General features: G+C 37.5%; 1 protein-coding gene across 3 annotated transcripts in view; it reads left to right on the plus strand.

Annotated features, from left to right (window-relative positions):
- LOC128865430 (uncharacterized) overlaps positions 1-17,810 on the plus strand; it is a 146,963-nt gene that overhangs the window by 18,343 nt on the left and 110,810 nt on the right. For all 3 annotated transcript variants that reach the window (XM_054105806.1, XM_054105807.1, XM_054105805.1), the window contains one exon: positions 16,869-16,914. The gene's annotated coding sequence lies outside the window, so the exon portion shown is untranslated. The remainder of the gene's footprint in view (positions 1-16,868; positions 16,915-17,810) is intronic.

Below are 17,810 nucleotides of genomic sequence, written 5' to 3' on the forward strand. Positions count from 1 at the left end.
CTTGAACTTTTTCTCCAATTTGAAGGACCTACAATTTTAAGCCGACTCTGAATGACAAATCATATTCTTTGAGGGACTTTTTATGACAGAAATACAATCGGAGGTTTGCCATTGCCCTCCGAGGCGCGACCGCTATAAGAGAAAACATTTTCTATAATTTTTGGTGTTTTGTGACCACAGGCGGTTTCGAACCCAGGTGCTATGGTAATCACGGTCTAACCCATTCGGCTACTCAGACTGTCTAATATCATTCAAAAAAAAAAAAAACCGTGGCTTTTCCAGTTAAACATAGAATTCCCATTTAGAAAAATAATTGGAGCTTTAAATACTCTGCAGCGGTGAACAATTTCTAAGAATACTTTTAATACTTCAGTATCCAGAGCAAGCTGCAAATATTTGCATTTCCACTAAAATACTCGCATGAATTGAAAAAATTATAAATAAATAACGATAAATAAATATACGAGTATATGTACATAGTTACCAACAAAAAGCAGTATAAATATACATATGTACATACATGTGTACTGAACTGTGCAACTGTATAGCCAAACGTTCTATTTTCTGTCCTACGAGCTTCGTTTATCTTAACTGTCACACCAGTCAAACCAGTTCCCCATAACTGTCTGATTAGTAGACTGGTTGCGTGGGAAGTGGAGAATCTCAATAGACCAAATCACTATTGAAGAAAATTGTTTTACTCACATTGTTTCATGCTTGCTTCGTCACGAAATATTTTTTTTTGCCATCCTGCTTGTTTCCCCGTCTGTCTCTTAGTTTAAGGCTTAGTGAAGTAGCAAAATGTGTGAGAGCTTAGTTTACTCATTTCCTTACTAGACTATAGGATTTTCTTACTTCCTTTATGTGTTTGTATTCTGTATTTTTTTTACCACATTTCATCCATTGTTTAGCTCTCACTTCCATATTTTCCATGTGAATGCGCATTAATAATTCACAATTTGTGGGAAATTAAATGTGGCAGAGTGCGATTGCTTAAGTTATTGGTTTTAGGCTTCTTTGTATTGTTGCAGCTTATTGAGTAGATTTTTCTTTATCGATTTTGCTGCTTTGGTGATATTTTCAAATCGCTCATGTCTCAAAACATTGAAATTAAGAAGACGGGAGAAATATTATCGTCAATAACAGACATTGCAGGACAGACAACTTTTTTCAGTCTGATTGGTAGTTGAAAAAATTTGTTGATTGTCAATCAGATTCGCGAAAATACATAAGGATGCAAAGAAATATTTCATTAGAATAACTGCGAAATTTTAATGCCATAAAATACACAAAATGATATGTTGGATTTGACGCTTTCAAAATATTCGGTAAAGGAGTAATGACTGGGAGAGGCGTACAAGCCTTTTTTTCTTTTTTTTGTTTTGGCGGTTGGGTTAAAAATGCCTTCGCACCATATATATAGTAACCGTCGCTACTACGTGTGTGGCGATTCCACTAAAAATATCCCTCTTCTTCTCTCGGATTTTTCCCTCCCCCTCGGTACTGATTCCGTACTTTCTTACTTACTCACCGTGCGTCAGTATAACTTTCCATTTCGCGCTTCTTTTTTTTGGATAGGCAATAAGCCATGCATAGACCTTTTGGTCCCTAGCTATACCAGATGGGACCGACCTCTGTGAAAACCTAAAGTAGACATCATGTAGGATGTCAGCGCTTTTGGCGAATCTAAGTAGGGCTAGGAGCTCCGCTTTTGAGACGTCTTCCAAATCCTCAAACAGTGGGGCTCCCAGGCATCTTAGTCGCGTTTTTGATAATGCCGGACAAACGCACAGAAGGTGTTCTAAAGTCTCCTCAACATCCTCTCTGCATTTTCTGCATTTGTCCGTGTTAGCAACAGATTGTGACCTGTTAGCATACCTATGATAGTTCTGCATTCCTTTCGCGAGAGCGTAAGTACGAATTGAGTCAGTTTTTTGTCGTTAGTTCTACACATGACTTTTGCTGTTTTGCATGTGGTCAGGTTAGTCCACCTAGCTTCCACTTGCCTTTTCATGTGGTCGTCCATTTCGTTGTATATTGTGTTTAGCGGGTTTTTTATGTCGTTCTCTTGTTCCAATGGTAGTCTCACAGCACTTTTTGCTATCTCATCTACTATTTCGTTCCCCATAATGCCTTTGTGACCAGGTACCCAGTAGATATGCAGCCTACTGTTTCCGGCTAGCCTTTCTATGGCCTCCCTGCTCCGTCGAACATTTTTGGATTAATACAATATGAGCTTATTGCTCTTATTGCTGCTTGACTATCCACTTATATATTAATTTTTGAGTTCTTTCTTGTTCTAGTGTAGGCTAGCTCCGCGGCCTTCCCCACAGCAAAAACTTCCGCTTGGAAAATACTGCTGTGGTCTGGCAGCTTGATAGACTGCCTTATTCCAAGTTTTGAGCAGTTAATACCCGCTCCCACTCCGTCTGGAGTTTTCGAGCCGTCTGTATAGATGTGAAAGGTTCTATGGCCAGGTTTCATGCCTTTGTGCCATCCCTCCTCTTCAATTGTAGTGCGAAACCTTCTCTCCCAATTAAAGTACGGAGTCATGTAGTCCGTGCCACCTGAGCTCCACTTTCCTATTGAGTTGTGACCGAAGGTTCTGCAGGTGAATACCCCCACAGCCATTAGCCTCCTCGCGGATTTCGCTGCTAGGTTTTCCGCCATGAGGTCAATAGGTGGCGTACTGAGTATCATTTCCAGCGCCGCCGTTGGAGTGGTCTTCATCGCTCCTGTTATGCACAGAGCAGCGAGTCGTTGAATCCTTTCCAGCGGCATTAAGTATGTCAGTTTTTTTGTCGCAGTCCACCATACTAAGGTTCCATACAGCAATATCGGTCTGACTACTGCTGTGTAGCACCAATGCATCAGAGAGGGTGATAGACCCCAAGTAACGCCCAGCATTCTTTTACATGCGTACAACGCATTACTGGCCTTTTTCACCCTCTCCTCAACGTTGTGCTTCCACAGCAGTTTGCTGTCCAGTATTACTCCGAGGTACCTTGCATAATCTTTGAGAAGTAGTTCGTTGTTGCCTAGCTTTGGGAGGTTCCACGCCGGAACTTTGTACTTCCTGGTAAAAAGTACCATGTCTATTTTTACCGCGTTTATCCCTAGCCCTGTGCGAGATGCCAATTGGTGTATCGTTTTGTTTTTTGTTCATCACATTACTGATGGTGTCCAGGTACTTTCCCGTAACTACTATAGCTATGTCATCGGCATATGCCACTAGTTTTGGTGCCCCTCCGTCAAGTTTCTTAAGAATTTCATTTGCTATATTACAAGTAACCATAATAGCGGCGATAGTACCCCATCCTCCACAAAATTTGCGACGGCATTCCATTTTTCTTCGTCTATCATCATTTTCTCGATCATTTCTGATGTAAATACACCAATAGCTCATTGCAGACCTGTTCTCTCTACGTTCTACCGCTCGTATGTAAAGAAGGTGTGCTACGCATCATCATACTCAGTATCTCCATATATGCAGTTTGGTTGGCTCACTTTTCCCATTCGCCACAAATACTTGCGAAAGGACCCATGTCCGGACAAAAACTGTGTGAGGTAATAGTTAGCCTCACCGTGCTTTCTTTCTACCCACTTTTTTAGATCGGGTATTAGTTTCGCTGTCCATCTACCATACCGTTCAGAGTTCCATCTTGCCTGCCAAAATGTGAGCGTTTGAACTCTAATATCGGAGAAGAGTGGTACTGGGATTCCTGTGTTTTTGCCTCCCATCTCCGTTTGCACTCTTGTGCTAGAATATCTATAGGGATGGTTCCGCTGATAACTAACACCGCTGCTTCAGATACTGGTCTGTATGACGAAGCCACTCTGAGAGCGCAGGTGCGTTGCACTGATTGCAGAGTTTTCCGCCGGCATTGCACCCTTAGCGAATCTGCCCATATTTCGCATCCGTATAAGAGAATCGAGTTCGTCGTGTCCATTAAAAGTTAACGCTTGTTCTGCGTTGGACCTCCAAGGTTTGCCATGAGCTTACTTAAAATGTCGCTTACTTTGGCAGCTCTTGTGGTAGCATGGTTTATGTGCGTCCAGTAAGTTGGCCTTGTGTCTAATAAAGTGGCATTGAGTACTTGTATGTCTACTTCTAATGGGATACGTCTGTTTGTTAGAAGGATTAGCTCTGTTTTCTCTGTGCCCAGCTTTAATCCATGGTCTTCTAGTCATGTCTGAACTCAGATTATCACCTGATTTAACTTCCTTTTGGCTTCGTCAGTGTTTCCGGCGATTATTACAGCTGCAATGTCATCTGCGTATCCCACTAAATGCACATCCTCAAGCACCTCTATTCGAAGGATTTCATCGTAGCTTATATTCCAAAAATCAGGTCCGTGTATTGATCCTTGGGCCGCTGCTATTTGTTTAGTCTTACACCCTTCTCGCGTTTCGTATAAGAGCACGCGATTGCTTAGATAGCTACGAATACTCTTCAATATATTAGATTATTCGGGATCTTGAATTTTACCTTTAAGGCTTCAATTACGTCGTCCCAAGCATTTCTAATACCCAGTGTGGTTAGTAATACTAAGCGTTTGGAGTATCGATTACCTGCCTGGACATGTTCTACGCTAGCTATTACATCTTGGATGGCTCCTAAGGTAGATCTGCCACTTCTACGGCTTCGCTAAGCCTATGCTTTATCTGTTTCTCAAAGAGTTTTCCTGCGCTATCTATCATACATAACGGGCTATAAGCGGACGCTAATGTTGGGTCTCCCTTTCCCTTACTGTTTTTGTTTTTTCCATATTTCTGGAAAAATTCCTTCTTTTACGCATGAATTGTACATGTTTAGCAGCGAAAGAGGGCTTTCGATTGCCAATAGTTTCAATATTTGTGCAACTATGCCATCAGGCCCTGGCGCTTTATTGCATTTCATTGCTTTTGCAGCATCCAGAAGTTCTTCTTCTGTGAATGGGACAGGTTCCGATGCTTTATACTCGAGTTCTTCCTTCTCAGCACAGTGTGTTGGGAAGAGTGTGTCGACTTCGGTTTCCATATCAGCAGCAGGGATTTGGCTCCTAGTTTTTTCATAACGATTTTGTATCCCAACCCCCATGGGTTTTTATTTAGATCGTTTCGTAGCTCTTCCCATTTGTCTTTTTTGCTTTGGCTTATAGCTTTCCTCAATTCTTTTCTGCTCTTTTTGTGTTCTTCGGATTTCGTTATCGCCGGGCCCAATCTTCTAGCTTTAGTATACTCCTCCTATCTGTGCAGAAGGTCTTGATGTTGCTCCACTAATGGAGGGACCTACAGTTTTAAGCCGACTCCGAACGGCAGATATTTTTTATGAGGAGTTTTTTCATGGCAGAAATATACTCGGAGGTTTGCCATTACCTGCCGAGGAGCGACCGCTAGCAGAAGTAACTTTTTATTTATTTCGGTGTTTCACGTACTCCGAATGGTAGTCACGCACCAACCCATTCGGCTAGGGCAGCCGACCATTATGATTATTAAAAACTTAGAAAAAATTGATAATAAAAAAATTCTAGCAGTAGGATGCATTATATTCTCTCAGAAGGGAATCTATTCCCTATATTTTTCAATATAATATTACACTGTGTGCCAGAAATAAGATTTTGAATGTACTTTCTTTTTATAAGGTTTTATCAAGTAGAATACTGCATAATACGAATTTTTCATTAACTCTCAAAATCTGGACTTAAGATGAAAGCCAACTTTTCTTAGGCTGAAACGAAACTTACCTCTAACTGTATTTTGATTTATTCCGACGATATTTTGTTGCTTGCAATCAGAAAGCGAGTCTGTTTTCGGACTCTTTTGTTAAGAATTGCCATACGTCAGTCGCCGAAACAAAGTAAAGAAAAAATGAAGTTTGCCCTAATGTGAATACATTACGCTTCGGGTAGCAGGATTTTGAAAATGATTCCATTTTGACGTGATAACGTCTTATAATTCGATTTAGCCGGCTGCAGGCGCCAAAAAATGCGTCGTTATCATGCTCAATCGTCGTTATCTTGCCCATGCGTCGTTACCTTGCTTGAACTGCAAGTGAAAGCGCGGAACGAACGTTAAAGAGCACAACGTTCGACATCTGGCTCTCTCCTACTTGAGTAAGCATATATATGTATGTATATGCGCATATGTATATAAATTCACATATTTGTATTTGCATATGCCTTCTTCCTGTGTGCATGGTAACGAACCATTTCTCTGTTGAGAATAGGAGATGATAGGAAAAGTAGGAAATGAAAGGGGGTGTTTCGAGTGTAAAGGGTCTGGAAAAAGGCAAATCGATGATGTTGCCTTTTAGTGTTGTTTAACGTCTGATGCACAATCGAAATTGAACATATCTTTCATGAAATTGATAAATTTTTCGTCATTTTTCACGTTTGTGTAAATGTAACTTGACCTATTCCATTGCGATTCCATTTACCTCCTTCTCCATATCCATACAAAATATCTATCAAACAAATAAAATTAAAATTTTGTTTTGAAAATTGCAACCATTACATATTTTCTTATGACGTTGTCACGTTAAACTATCGTCAGTAAACCGACTTTACAGACAACCTCTTTTAATATTTAATATGTAAACTCTGAGCGTATATTTTATTAGATATAGATTAAAAAAAAAAAAAAATTCCAAAAATACTGGATTTTTGAAGTCATTATTATTTATTACTTAGGTCTTTAAAATTGTCAGCTCAGTCGTATAAGCCGTTCTCTTCATTTCAATTATTTTAGATTTTAAATTCAAAATTTCCTTAAGCATTTCCATGTTATTTATATTTTTACCTCTGTCCTCATTTCCTACGCTATCCTAATTTTTCCGATTATAACCCATCCTATCTTATCCGGTTTTATTCTATTCTATGAAGTTCTATTTTTTATATATAGAATCTGGCTATTTTTCTCAGAATTTTTTCTTTTAAATCGCATCAGTAAATTGACGTCATTAACTTTAGGGACCCATATCACACAAGGAACTGACTAAACACAAAATTGGTACTGTAGATTGATTTTCAATTTCACAGTTCTTAATAAGTTCACAGTGATTGCACAAAGATCATTTCTTCTACTCTACCATGCCACTATCTACTCTTGACCCTTTAATGTGTTTAAAACGTTTCTTTTGCACATTTTTCGATCGGTAAGGACACACACACCTATCTAGGTAAGTACATAAGCCTTTGCTGCCGTGAAATGTTGGGAGGTGGACTAGGTAGTTTTTACTTTTCCTTCTTAATGCCATTTCATGCATGCTCCATTTTCGTATTTAACACTTTACTCATTCATTTCCTTGATGACAATTCTGGTCTGCGGATGACTCTGTGGCCGCCTGCTTCTGATAGCTTCCCGATTTTTGTGTTTTCGGTTTACATACCAACCTTTGACTCCTTACTTGAAGTAGTTTGTTTTGCTGAATCTGCCATTCAAGTGATATTATAAAATTTGCCTTCGGCTGGTTGTATATGTGGATATTGTGTGTATGCATGCATGAAAAGTAGTTGTCTTTCATGACGAAAACCTGAGAAGCTGAAGCTATTTCAGTCACAAGAGAACAATGCATACTGAGGTCAGTAACTAATGGGCCGCTGATTGTAGGAGTATGCACATAAATATGTAAGAGCGTAGCATATTATACATTGTACTTATATGTATTGCAGCTCTACTCTGAAGTATTTCTTGGCACCAACAGCCGGAACTGTCATCACTTGAGCATATACTTTTCGCTAAAGTAACCGCAGTTCCGTTGAATAAAAGGAAAAGGGCTTAAGTATACTTAGCACCCAGTCTGATGCTTGTGTGCCAGAATTGCCTTTCAAGCATACTGCGTGCAAATTAAGTAAATTATACTCTTCGAGCACTTCTTATTTCCGACCGGTTGGCTGTTTGATTTTCCGTTTACACTTTTTGCCTTTTCCAATTTTGCTCTAAATTCTGTAAACGAAAGAAATTTTAGATAGTAAAAGACGAGATGCAGAAAAAAGCATACGTATATCAAATTAATCTCTTCCTACTCTTGTAATTTCGTTCATTCCGTTGGCAGACAATTAGCAAATACTTTTTTGATTGGCTCATCATAATCACAGCCTTCAAGTTGCCTGAGAGACAAAGCACATACATACACACATATAGTACATAACGAAGCAGCGCGCAAATTGGGGCAATTTTGAATTTTTTCGCTGAAGGCTGTAAAATAACGAAAGCTGCTACACATTTTCATTCTCTTGATCTTTTACTTTGCAACAATTCACTGTTTCATATTCTCTTCCTTTTTCTTTACCATCAGGCTGTCCAAAAAAATTGGTCTGGTGAGGGGTGGCGTATACGTAACATTATTTTACTCCATTTTAGCAGAATAACGTTTACTTAAAATTGCTTTAGAAAGCAGGCCAAGTACATACATACTCTCTTTTCTAAAAAATAACTAAATATTTTTTTCAAATTGAAATAACCAGTGTACTTATATATTTTGGGCTACATATTTTTGAGCAATCAACATGTTCGACTTTAGTCTCCCAATTTTGCACACTTTTCCAGACTATATAATTTTAACAACTTCCCTTCATACTTTCCATTTACAATGCGTTTTTGCTCCACATCCACTGTTTTTTTCTTTCTGATATGCTAAATAAGGCCCATTTATATCATAATATATAATTTCCATAAATTATTTTATATACATAGATTTACCTATATATTTTGGTGATTCTGTATGAAATGAGTTACATATGACTCATGAACTTTTCGTGAGTCACATATGACTCTTTAGACAGGGAAGTTGTTAAAAATATTGTTAGGATGTTGGTTACCGCAGCTTGAACGACTACAATCGATTCATGTCTATTGTCTTTCATAACTAAAGGCAGTTTGTGGAACAGTAGTCACAAGCTGCCAAGTGAGGTGAACATGGCGAAAAATTTGCCTTTTTAAGAAATTAAACCACAAATTTTCGCCGATGAAATCCATTTTTTGCTCGTCTCTGAGCTTACATATGTGCCACAAATCTTGAATTCAACTTTCGAAAACCTTAAGGCTCCGTCAAAACGGGATACACATTTTTCTAAGTGTTTCTCCACACGATCGAAAATGTTTGTGCCACTCGTGAATTTGCGTTCGGAATAAATAATCATCCTTTTCATCATGTATTAATGTTGGCACATTTGTTGGTGCCATGAGTACGACATCTGATGATGCCCTTAATACCATTTTGAAGTTGCAACCTTTAGATCTTCAAATTCGAAAGGAAGTGATGAAGGCGGCGTACAGGCTCAAGTTAAACGGAGTCTGGGGAAATGAAGAAAGCACTGGCCACTGTCATATAAGCCACCAATTGTCGGAGCGGTGCGCACTGTTATCGATGCCAGTGGACAGTCGGATGCCTGCCGTTAGCTTCGGTAGGAAGTATGATGTTTTGATCCCAAATAGAGACCAATGGCTAAGTCCAGAGAACCTATTAACGGGATATCAGGACACTTTCTTCACCGACGGATCCAAAACCAGTGATGGTAGCGGATCTGGATGGTACTTAGACGAAGACACTAAGTACTCCTATGCCACAGGACAGATGGCCACGGTATTGCTTACGGAAGTCTATGTCATCTTGAATGTGGCGTACTGGCTAATTGGAATTTGTAGTGACAGTCAAGCTGCACGGAAAGCCCTTGCTAACGCAGGCTGCTCTTCGAAGTTAGTCGGTGAATGTAAGAAAAAACTGAACAGTGTTGCAAAACACAACAAAGTTAGTCTTATATGGGTGCCCGGTCATTGTGGTATTACAGGGAACGAGTTAGCTGATCAATTGGCTAATGAAGGCTCTGTAAGTATGCCACAGGGCCCTAAACCCTTTATAGGTGTCAATTCCGCATCGATTCAACTATGGATTGACGACTTCATGAGGTCTACCTACAGAGGTCGTTGGTCTGAGTTGAACTCGTGCAGAGTAGCCAAGTGCTTTGTGAAAGAACCAAACAGGAAAATAGCGACCTCTCTCCTAAAACTCAGCAGAAAGGACCTGAGAGTACTGGTGGATGTAATCACAGGAGACAACGTCTGTGGCCAGCATATGGCTGCCATGGGGGTCTTAGACAGCCCGATTCGCCTATCCTGTTATCGTGACAAAATTAGGAAAGGAGAAGGCTTGTGCTCACTTTTTTCATTACCAAATGCGAATGCTGCCTTAAATCGGAGTGCAATCGACTTAGTAACTCTGCGTACTACGCGTTGGTGGTCGTATTCTCTTTTCAAATTAAAGAGAGAATTAACCGCGTGCGGCGCAAAAAGTTCCGCCGTGAATTTGTTGATCGACAAATCCTATATTCCTTGGCCTTTGGTGTGTTGTGATGAATCCGAGTTTCGTTCTATGAACAAACCTTTGAAGTTATCAAACGTTTGCATTTGAGGCAAAATGCATACTCAAGCAAAATGTTGGCTTTGAGGTGGCAAGGACGTCTGTTCGGGACTTATTGCGCGATCCTGTGGTAGTTACTCTGATACTAAAAAACAATTATTTATTTAACAAAATCATTAAAAAACTTAAAAAGTCCTCAAACTGATCCGAAATATAAAAACAATTAATGTAATTTCGAACGTGCAAGCTTGCCCTGCATCCAGTCTTTCTTGTTTTTTCTCTTTAAAAGATTCATTATTTTTCAGTTACGACACATATTATCATATTAACTGCAATTTTTCAATGCCGGTAATGTTGCCATCGAAAATTCCCCTAATCCTAAGTTTAGTTGTCAATCCGCATTAGTTGCCCTTAATTGCTGAGATAATTCCAAATTAAGTCGCTAATCCCGATTGGCGCCACTTCTGGTTTTTTTACGGGATTATCCGAACTTCCATTTCCTCTTCTTTACTAAGCAACTTACTTGATCATAACTACTATATTTCTATTTTTCTGTGGTGAGTGGTTTTATTTATTTACAAATATAAATAGTTAATTAAACAAAAAAAAAAAACATTCCAGTACCTTAAAGCCTTTCAATTAAAATTATGTAGATATGTGGGTATAGTGTGTATGTTGCATTTGTCTGCTAACACGGCATAACAGCTGGTTATCAGCTTTATCTTGATATGCTCATACAAGGTTCACACAAATCACTGACTATCCCATTCAAATCTAGAAATATAAAAAAAAAAATAATATGCAAACATTACTTTCCTGCTTGGATGTATGAAAGGATTATTTATGTATGTATGTACAATATATATATTTATGTGTATGCTGTGGAAGAAAAATCTGTATCGAGTTAAAACATTCAACGAGAGTAGAAACATAAATAACAATACACTTACATATGTGCATATGTGTTTTTAAATTTTTTTCCGAAACATGCTGTGAATGAGGTCTGGACTACAGCGTCCCACATATACCAAGTATATACTACACATATGCATATTTATATGTATGTATGCAGCTCGTAGATCTAAAGTTTGCTTAAGCACGCACATACATCTCTACACACATACATCCATACATTCATACACACTTAAACAATTGCTTGTTATCTTTACAGCAATCATTTTCGATTTATGACTTTAATGAATTGTTTGTGTATTTAATAAAGTCAAATTTTTCAATTTGATTGCTTTGGTAAAGAATATTGAATAAATAAAAAAATAAATAGTTGGCGCGTACACTTCTGTTAGATGTTTAACCGAGCTTCTCCTCCTATTTGTGGCGTGCCTCTATAAAAAGCACTCTCAGAATTTGAATTCGCAGTCCGCTCGTAAAATCCTTCCTGACTAACAGGAAACTCTTAGTTACTGTCCATGGTTCACACTCATCCATTCATAATTTATCCAACGGCATTGTTTTTATATTTGAGTTCTAGTGAAAGTTAGGAGATGGAGGTGAAAAAATAGTGCGGAGTGAGAATATATTTACACACACATTTGCAATCCTGTAAATAGTTTTTAAAATATTTTTAAAGTGAAATGGAAAGCCTTTGTAGCATACTTAAGATAAAATAAAAACGTGACACTCATGTAAATTAATTTTTATTTATTCCTATAACATACTTCATTAATGGCCACTTGTTGCATTTATCACATAAAAATGTTTCGTCAGTCATAAATACTTAATTACTAAAGAATTACTTTTGTATTAATAAAATAAAATCCAAAACAACTTATAAAATGAAAAATTATCCACTGAATATTTAAAACTAAAATTCAAAATTGCAGGTACTTATTTCCCTAAGTTGTTGCGTGGGTCTTCTTTTTCAATCTTTGTTGGCCATATACTCCACCATGACGTCTTTTTGGATGGGGGATGTTTATTAAAATTCGTCCTATAATAAATTTATTACAAAAAAAATCGATCGTTAATGGACGGCTGTCGGCGTTCGAATGACAGTGCGATCAAACGAGTACGTCAGCACTCGTTCACATATGCGATAGTATGAAATATGCATGTTTCAGTGACGAGTGGTACGTTCGCTGATATGATAATTCGACCCCTGAATAATATGGGCTTATAATATTTATTATAAGTAATATACGGCTGTCAGCCGATTTTGCCTTGATAACTTTTTGACCGTCCATATTTGTTTTCCTTTGAGTTTTTGCTTAACTATTGCCCAAACATTTTCAATACTATAGAGGCTGCTATCAGGCAAGTGTGAAGGTTAATATGTTATTTCAATCCCATTTTGCTGTTTCCACTCTATACATCTTTGTCGTCGATGCTTGGGATCGTTGGCTTCTTATAAAATATAACGCTGGCTAGTTGTTGGGTTGGTGCGTGACTACCATTCGGCATTTGTTCGAATCTCGGTGAAACACCAAAATTAAGAAAAACATTTTTGTAATAGCGGTCGCCCCTCGGCAGACCATGGCAAACCTCCGAGTGTATTTCTGCCATGATAAGGCTCCTCATAAAAATATCTGCCGTTCGGAGTTGGCTTGAAACTGTAGGTCCCTCCATTTGTGGAACAACATCAAGACGCACACCACAAATAGGAGGAGGAGCTCGGCCAAACACCCAAAAAAGGGTGTACGCGCCAGTTATATATGTTATATATATATATATAGTTGTTCCAAATATCTTCGCAGCTGCAGGTAATAATGCTTTTTGATAAATTTTATTCATCAAAATATCATTCAGATAAACACAAATAAACGGCCAAATCCTCTATCGGAGAAGCAATCCTAGTCATGAATCTTAAGTGTATACGTAATAGTTCGGTGAAGTTGCCGATTAACAGCAGTAAACCAGGACCGGCTTATGCAACTATTCGGACGAAAAGAAGATTCATCCGTGAATACTACGTTTGCACAATTCAGCTGTGAATTTGCCTTGTTCATGCAAGTCTTTTTTCAATGAATGATAATGAGAGCAGCGGTTATTTTCAATGTGCTCAAGTGATTCAGCTTCACGCAACGATAAGTTCATCTTTGTCACAAACAAATCAATGATGTGACTTTCCTTTGAAGAGACATTTTTCTTTGGACCTCGTCCGGGGAAGTCTTTAACATATTAAATTTCAGTGTACCGTTGCACCCATTTACTTATGAACGTCTTCAACTTCTTCAAATATTTTGCTGTATATGCATGCGATTTTTTTTTTACCTATAGAGTGTGCGTTTTTCATACGCGAAACTCATTTTGCAAAAACAACGTCCGTTTCTAAATTTCTCACAAAATTAACAAATTCCACAACTCTTATTGCTAAAAGAGCACCGTTGAGCAGAATTTACATTTTTTTATAACGGAACCCAAAGTTTGAATTTCACTAGAATTTGTTTGTGCACACTCGCATAGTAAAAAGCTGTATATAATGGACAAATAATACACTTTCAGAGGATGGGAGGTTCTATGAAATTCTATGAAATCATGAAAGGGTAATAAACAAACGAACTTACAATAATTTTCTGAACAACAAGCAAAATAGCGAAAACGTCATGGCACCCGCATTACCATAAACTCAAAATTTGGTGTGTAAATACGACTGGCAAATCAACAGATGGCAAGAATATGCGACAGAGGCAGTTGTTGAGGCGCTTGAGTTAAAACTGTTGAATACTTTTTCTTTCAATTTGGCCCCTTCCAAGTGCACTGAATATGGTTGATTTAATTTGAGGATATTTTTCAAATTTGGCCATATATTTTAACTACCAAATATGGTGAGAAGCTCGTCTGCAAGTGTGTGCGAAAGTAAATTGACTAAAATGCGCTTAAAAAATGGCAACACATCCATTTAGCTCCGTGAGTAGGTACATACTAATTAAAATAATACAAATTTATGCACGTAAATCCGTTTAGAGGGATTTTGAGGGTTGTGTTTTGTTCATACATATGTTTGTATATGTAAAAGGGTAATGTTTCGTGAAGTCTGATACTCGTTTAGGCCTTTGTTGCTTTACCTTTAGTGCTTAATACCCAAATGAGCCTTCTTTGCAATCTTACAGCACCCAGGGTTGTTGCTGTACAATCTAAAGATACATATGTACATATTTCATAGCTTACATAACTGAACATTTTAAATGCCCATGTTTGTATGTTCTTCCCATTAAAAAGTAATCAAAGCAGAAATCGATTTAATAGTTTTGGGACAATATATAAAAATATATAGGACTCTTTTCTGCACCTTTGTGAAATATGAAAAATTCTAGACGCGCAACATATTTATGTAGATATGTGTCTCAACCTTCTCCGCGCTATAGCGCTGCATTCCAGGAGAAGGTGTATTGCAAATCCCGATTATGTGTAGATTACTTCACAGTCTGCAGTGGCCTGTAAGGATGCCCGTGAGCATTCTTAGATTATCCTTGGGGAGAGTTATGAGTTGTTTAAACCTCTTTTGGTTGTATCCTCCCAGTAAGGATTTCACCTGGGGTAGCCCCATAGTTTGGTACCAGAGAACCTCCCTTAGTCCTAGCTCTTCACTCTTGAGCTTCTTCTTGATGGTGTATTGTCCTATGGCAAGGAAGGTCTCGGGTCCGATTAGAGGCGCGGCCGTAGCCTCTCTCGCCGATGCGTCCGCTACCTCATTCCCAGGTCCCCTGTGTCCTGGGACCCAAATTAGACGGATGCAGTTGTGCATTCCTGGCGGCCGCTGTAGCCGAATGGGTTGGTGCGTGACTAAACCGTTCAATGGTTCAGGTGGTGTTTTAATTTCTGGTAGTTGCACTTTTCCTGACACGCAACACATTCCAGGTGGCTCATTTTTGAATTTGAGAGCATGACAATGCGGACATTCCTTATCCCTAGCACCAATTACCACTTTTGAATGAGCATTATATTCAATATCGGGCTCATACTGGAGTGCTAGACGCAAAAATGAATCAGATGTAAATGCACAATGTACCTGTTGGCGTTGTTGGTCATTTGTTCTGCGTCTATTGTCGTTGTTCTAAACGTATAACTTCATTGCGCTCAGCTCGTGTATCTTCTGATTGTTGATGGACTTGTTCTTCGGTTCTTTGGGATCTTTTATACTTCTGGACTTACTTGTACTACGGCTCAAATCAGCCCCTTTGCGTTTTTTTGGCATTGCTCACTGTACAAAACACATATAAATAGAATTAATGAAATTACTTACTGATAGAAAACGTTATAGTTATAATTACGGCCAGGATTATGGCGAAAATATTAGTTTTATGAAAAAAAATTTGAAACAATAGTTGTAAAAAATTTAATTAATTATATAAAAAAAAGTATACTTACAACACAAAAGATGTTATTGGTGGGAGCTCGTGACAGTGCTTTTAAGGTTATGTAAATCACTTGAAACAGGAGACCGGCTTCAGTCTATAGTATAGTGTGGCATTTCACTCACCAGTAAAGGTGCGGCAAATTTAAAGAATCTAAGATTGGTAACACTAAGCATATATCAGGATTAAACTTTTATATATTAATAAAAATAAATGTTTATTTTCTTTAAAAAAAATTTTAGATTTTTAATTGAAGTTAAAAAACTATAACTGATCAGTTATCGAGCGGGATGAAAAATGATTAAATTACTAAAATGGCCATAAAAAATAGGGGTTGGTGATAAAAAAGTAAAAATTTAGGGTTGTATGTATTTTTTAATGCCACATTATAAAAAAATAAAAAACAAAAAATTTCGTCAAAAAATTAAAAAAAAAATGGATAGTAGCCGATTCTCAGACCTACTGAATACGCATATAAAATTAGGTAAAAATCGGTAAAGCCGTTTCGGAGGAGTACGGTTGTGACATGGGAATTTTATATATTAGATAAGAGTGGGGGATGATCGTAACCAAGTACGTTTGAGGTGACCACCATTCGAAATATCCGAAAAAGTCTTTTTCTAATAGTGGCTGTCCCTCTAGTGAATTTCTGCTATAAAAAAGCTTCTTAGAAAATGAATCCTTTCGGAGTCGGCATAAAACTGTAAGCCCTTGAACTTGTAGACAACATCAAGACATACACCACAAATTATAGTAGAAGCTTGACCAAACAATAATAAACGATATAATGAAACCTTTGTAATCACCATTAGAAGTTTCTGATAAAAACGATTTTCGTAAAAATTATGCTGTGTTTTGATCTTCCAAACGACTATAAGGAAATATCATAGTTTTTGAAATTTTATAATCTGGTGTAAACCAAACGAAAACCAAGTGAAAGCAAATGCTGCCAACAATACATAATTAATCGGACCGAGCTTTGCTTTGATCGATGGCACACGCACTTAAGCACTTCTTACGAAAATATACAATAAAAATATTGTAATTTTGTGTGCCTGAAAAATGGGGAAATGTATCCACTAATGGTTATTACTTTGAGTAAAATATTCGTTTATCATTTTTTAATAAAAAAATGTAATTTTATTAAATATTTCTGGTAATGAATTAATAGTGATAAGTGAGAGTTTATTTATTATTGTTTTATCTTCTATTTCTAGGTGTTACTTCCACGTACATTAAAAAGGCTATACAACGTTAAATCAGGTGAGTTTTATATTTTGCAACTTCATCGCCATTGAAAGTAGATAATACTCATAACTACATATTCATACATCTATTTTTTTATATTATATGTAAAAAGTTCTAATTCATAAACTGATAATTATATGTATGTACATAGCGGCCTAACCGACTCATTTGGAGTCAATATTGACAACACTGGGTGCACTCGTTTAAAATGTTAAAAATTACCGATCTGCGGTTATTAAAAACTTTTTGAAAGTAGTAGCGGTATCTAACTGTTCCGCTTTTCTGAATAAATATTTATGTATGTTTGACCTTATTACCTATCTTGGACGGTCCTGAAGTACCTCTGTTTTAACATTTGACAAAAGTGTGTAATGGGTCCTGGGGTCGAATCATCACATCCGTGCAACGATCAATAACCATACGAAAGAAAATTACGTCATACGTCAATCGTATAACCTGAATTGCAGATAAATAAAACAGATCGTAACTAAATTTCACAATGCCTTGAATCGAAATTTTTGGTCACAATGACGTGGAACAGTCAAAACTGTTGTCAAATTTAATAAATACAATTAAAATTTAACATAGTATAACAATGGATCCAACTTTGTTTTTATATACGAGTTATAGTGAAAGTGAGGAAGATGAGAAGATAGTGCGGAGGCAGCTAAGAGAAAAGAGCAATCCTTTGGCATTCCCAAACACAGCGTTAATATGTAAATGGTTAGTTATTCTAGCTCATTTATAAACTTTCCCTTGTAGATTCTTGAAACGACCAAACAATAAGAGACCAAATAAAATATTCCTTACTGAAATTTTCTCGAAATTGAAAACATATGTGCACATGCATATGCAATTTTGTAAATAGTTTTTAACTATTTTTTAAATGAAATGGAAAGATAATACTCATG

The sequence above is a fragment of the Anastrepha ludens genome, chromosome 5 (genome assembly GCF_028408465.1).
Source record: "Anastrepha ludens isolate Willacy chromosome 5, idAnaLude1.1, whole genome shotgun sequence".
Taxonomy (NCBI): domain Eukaryota; kingdom Metazoa; phylum Arthropoda; class Insecta; order Diptera; family Tephritidae; genus Anastrepha; species Anastrepha ludens.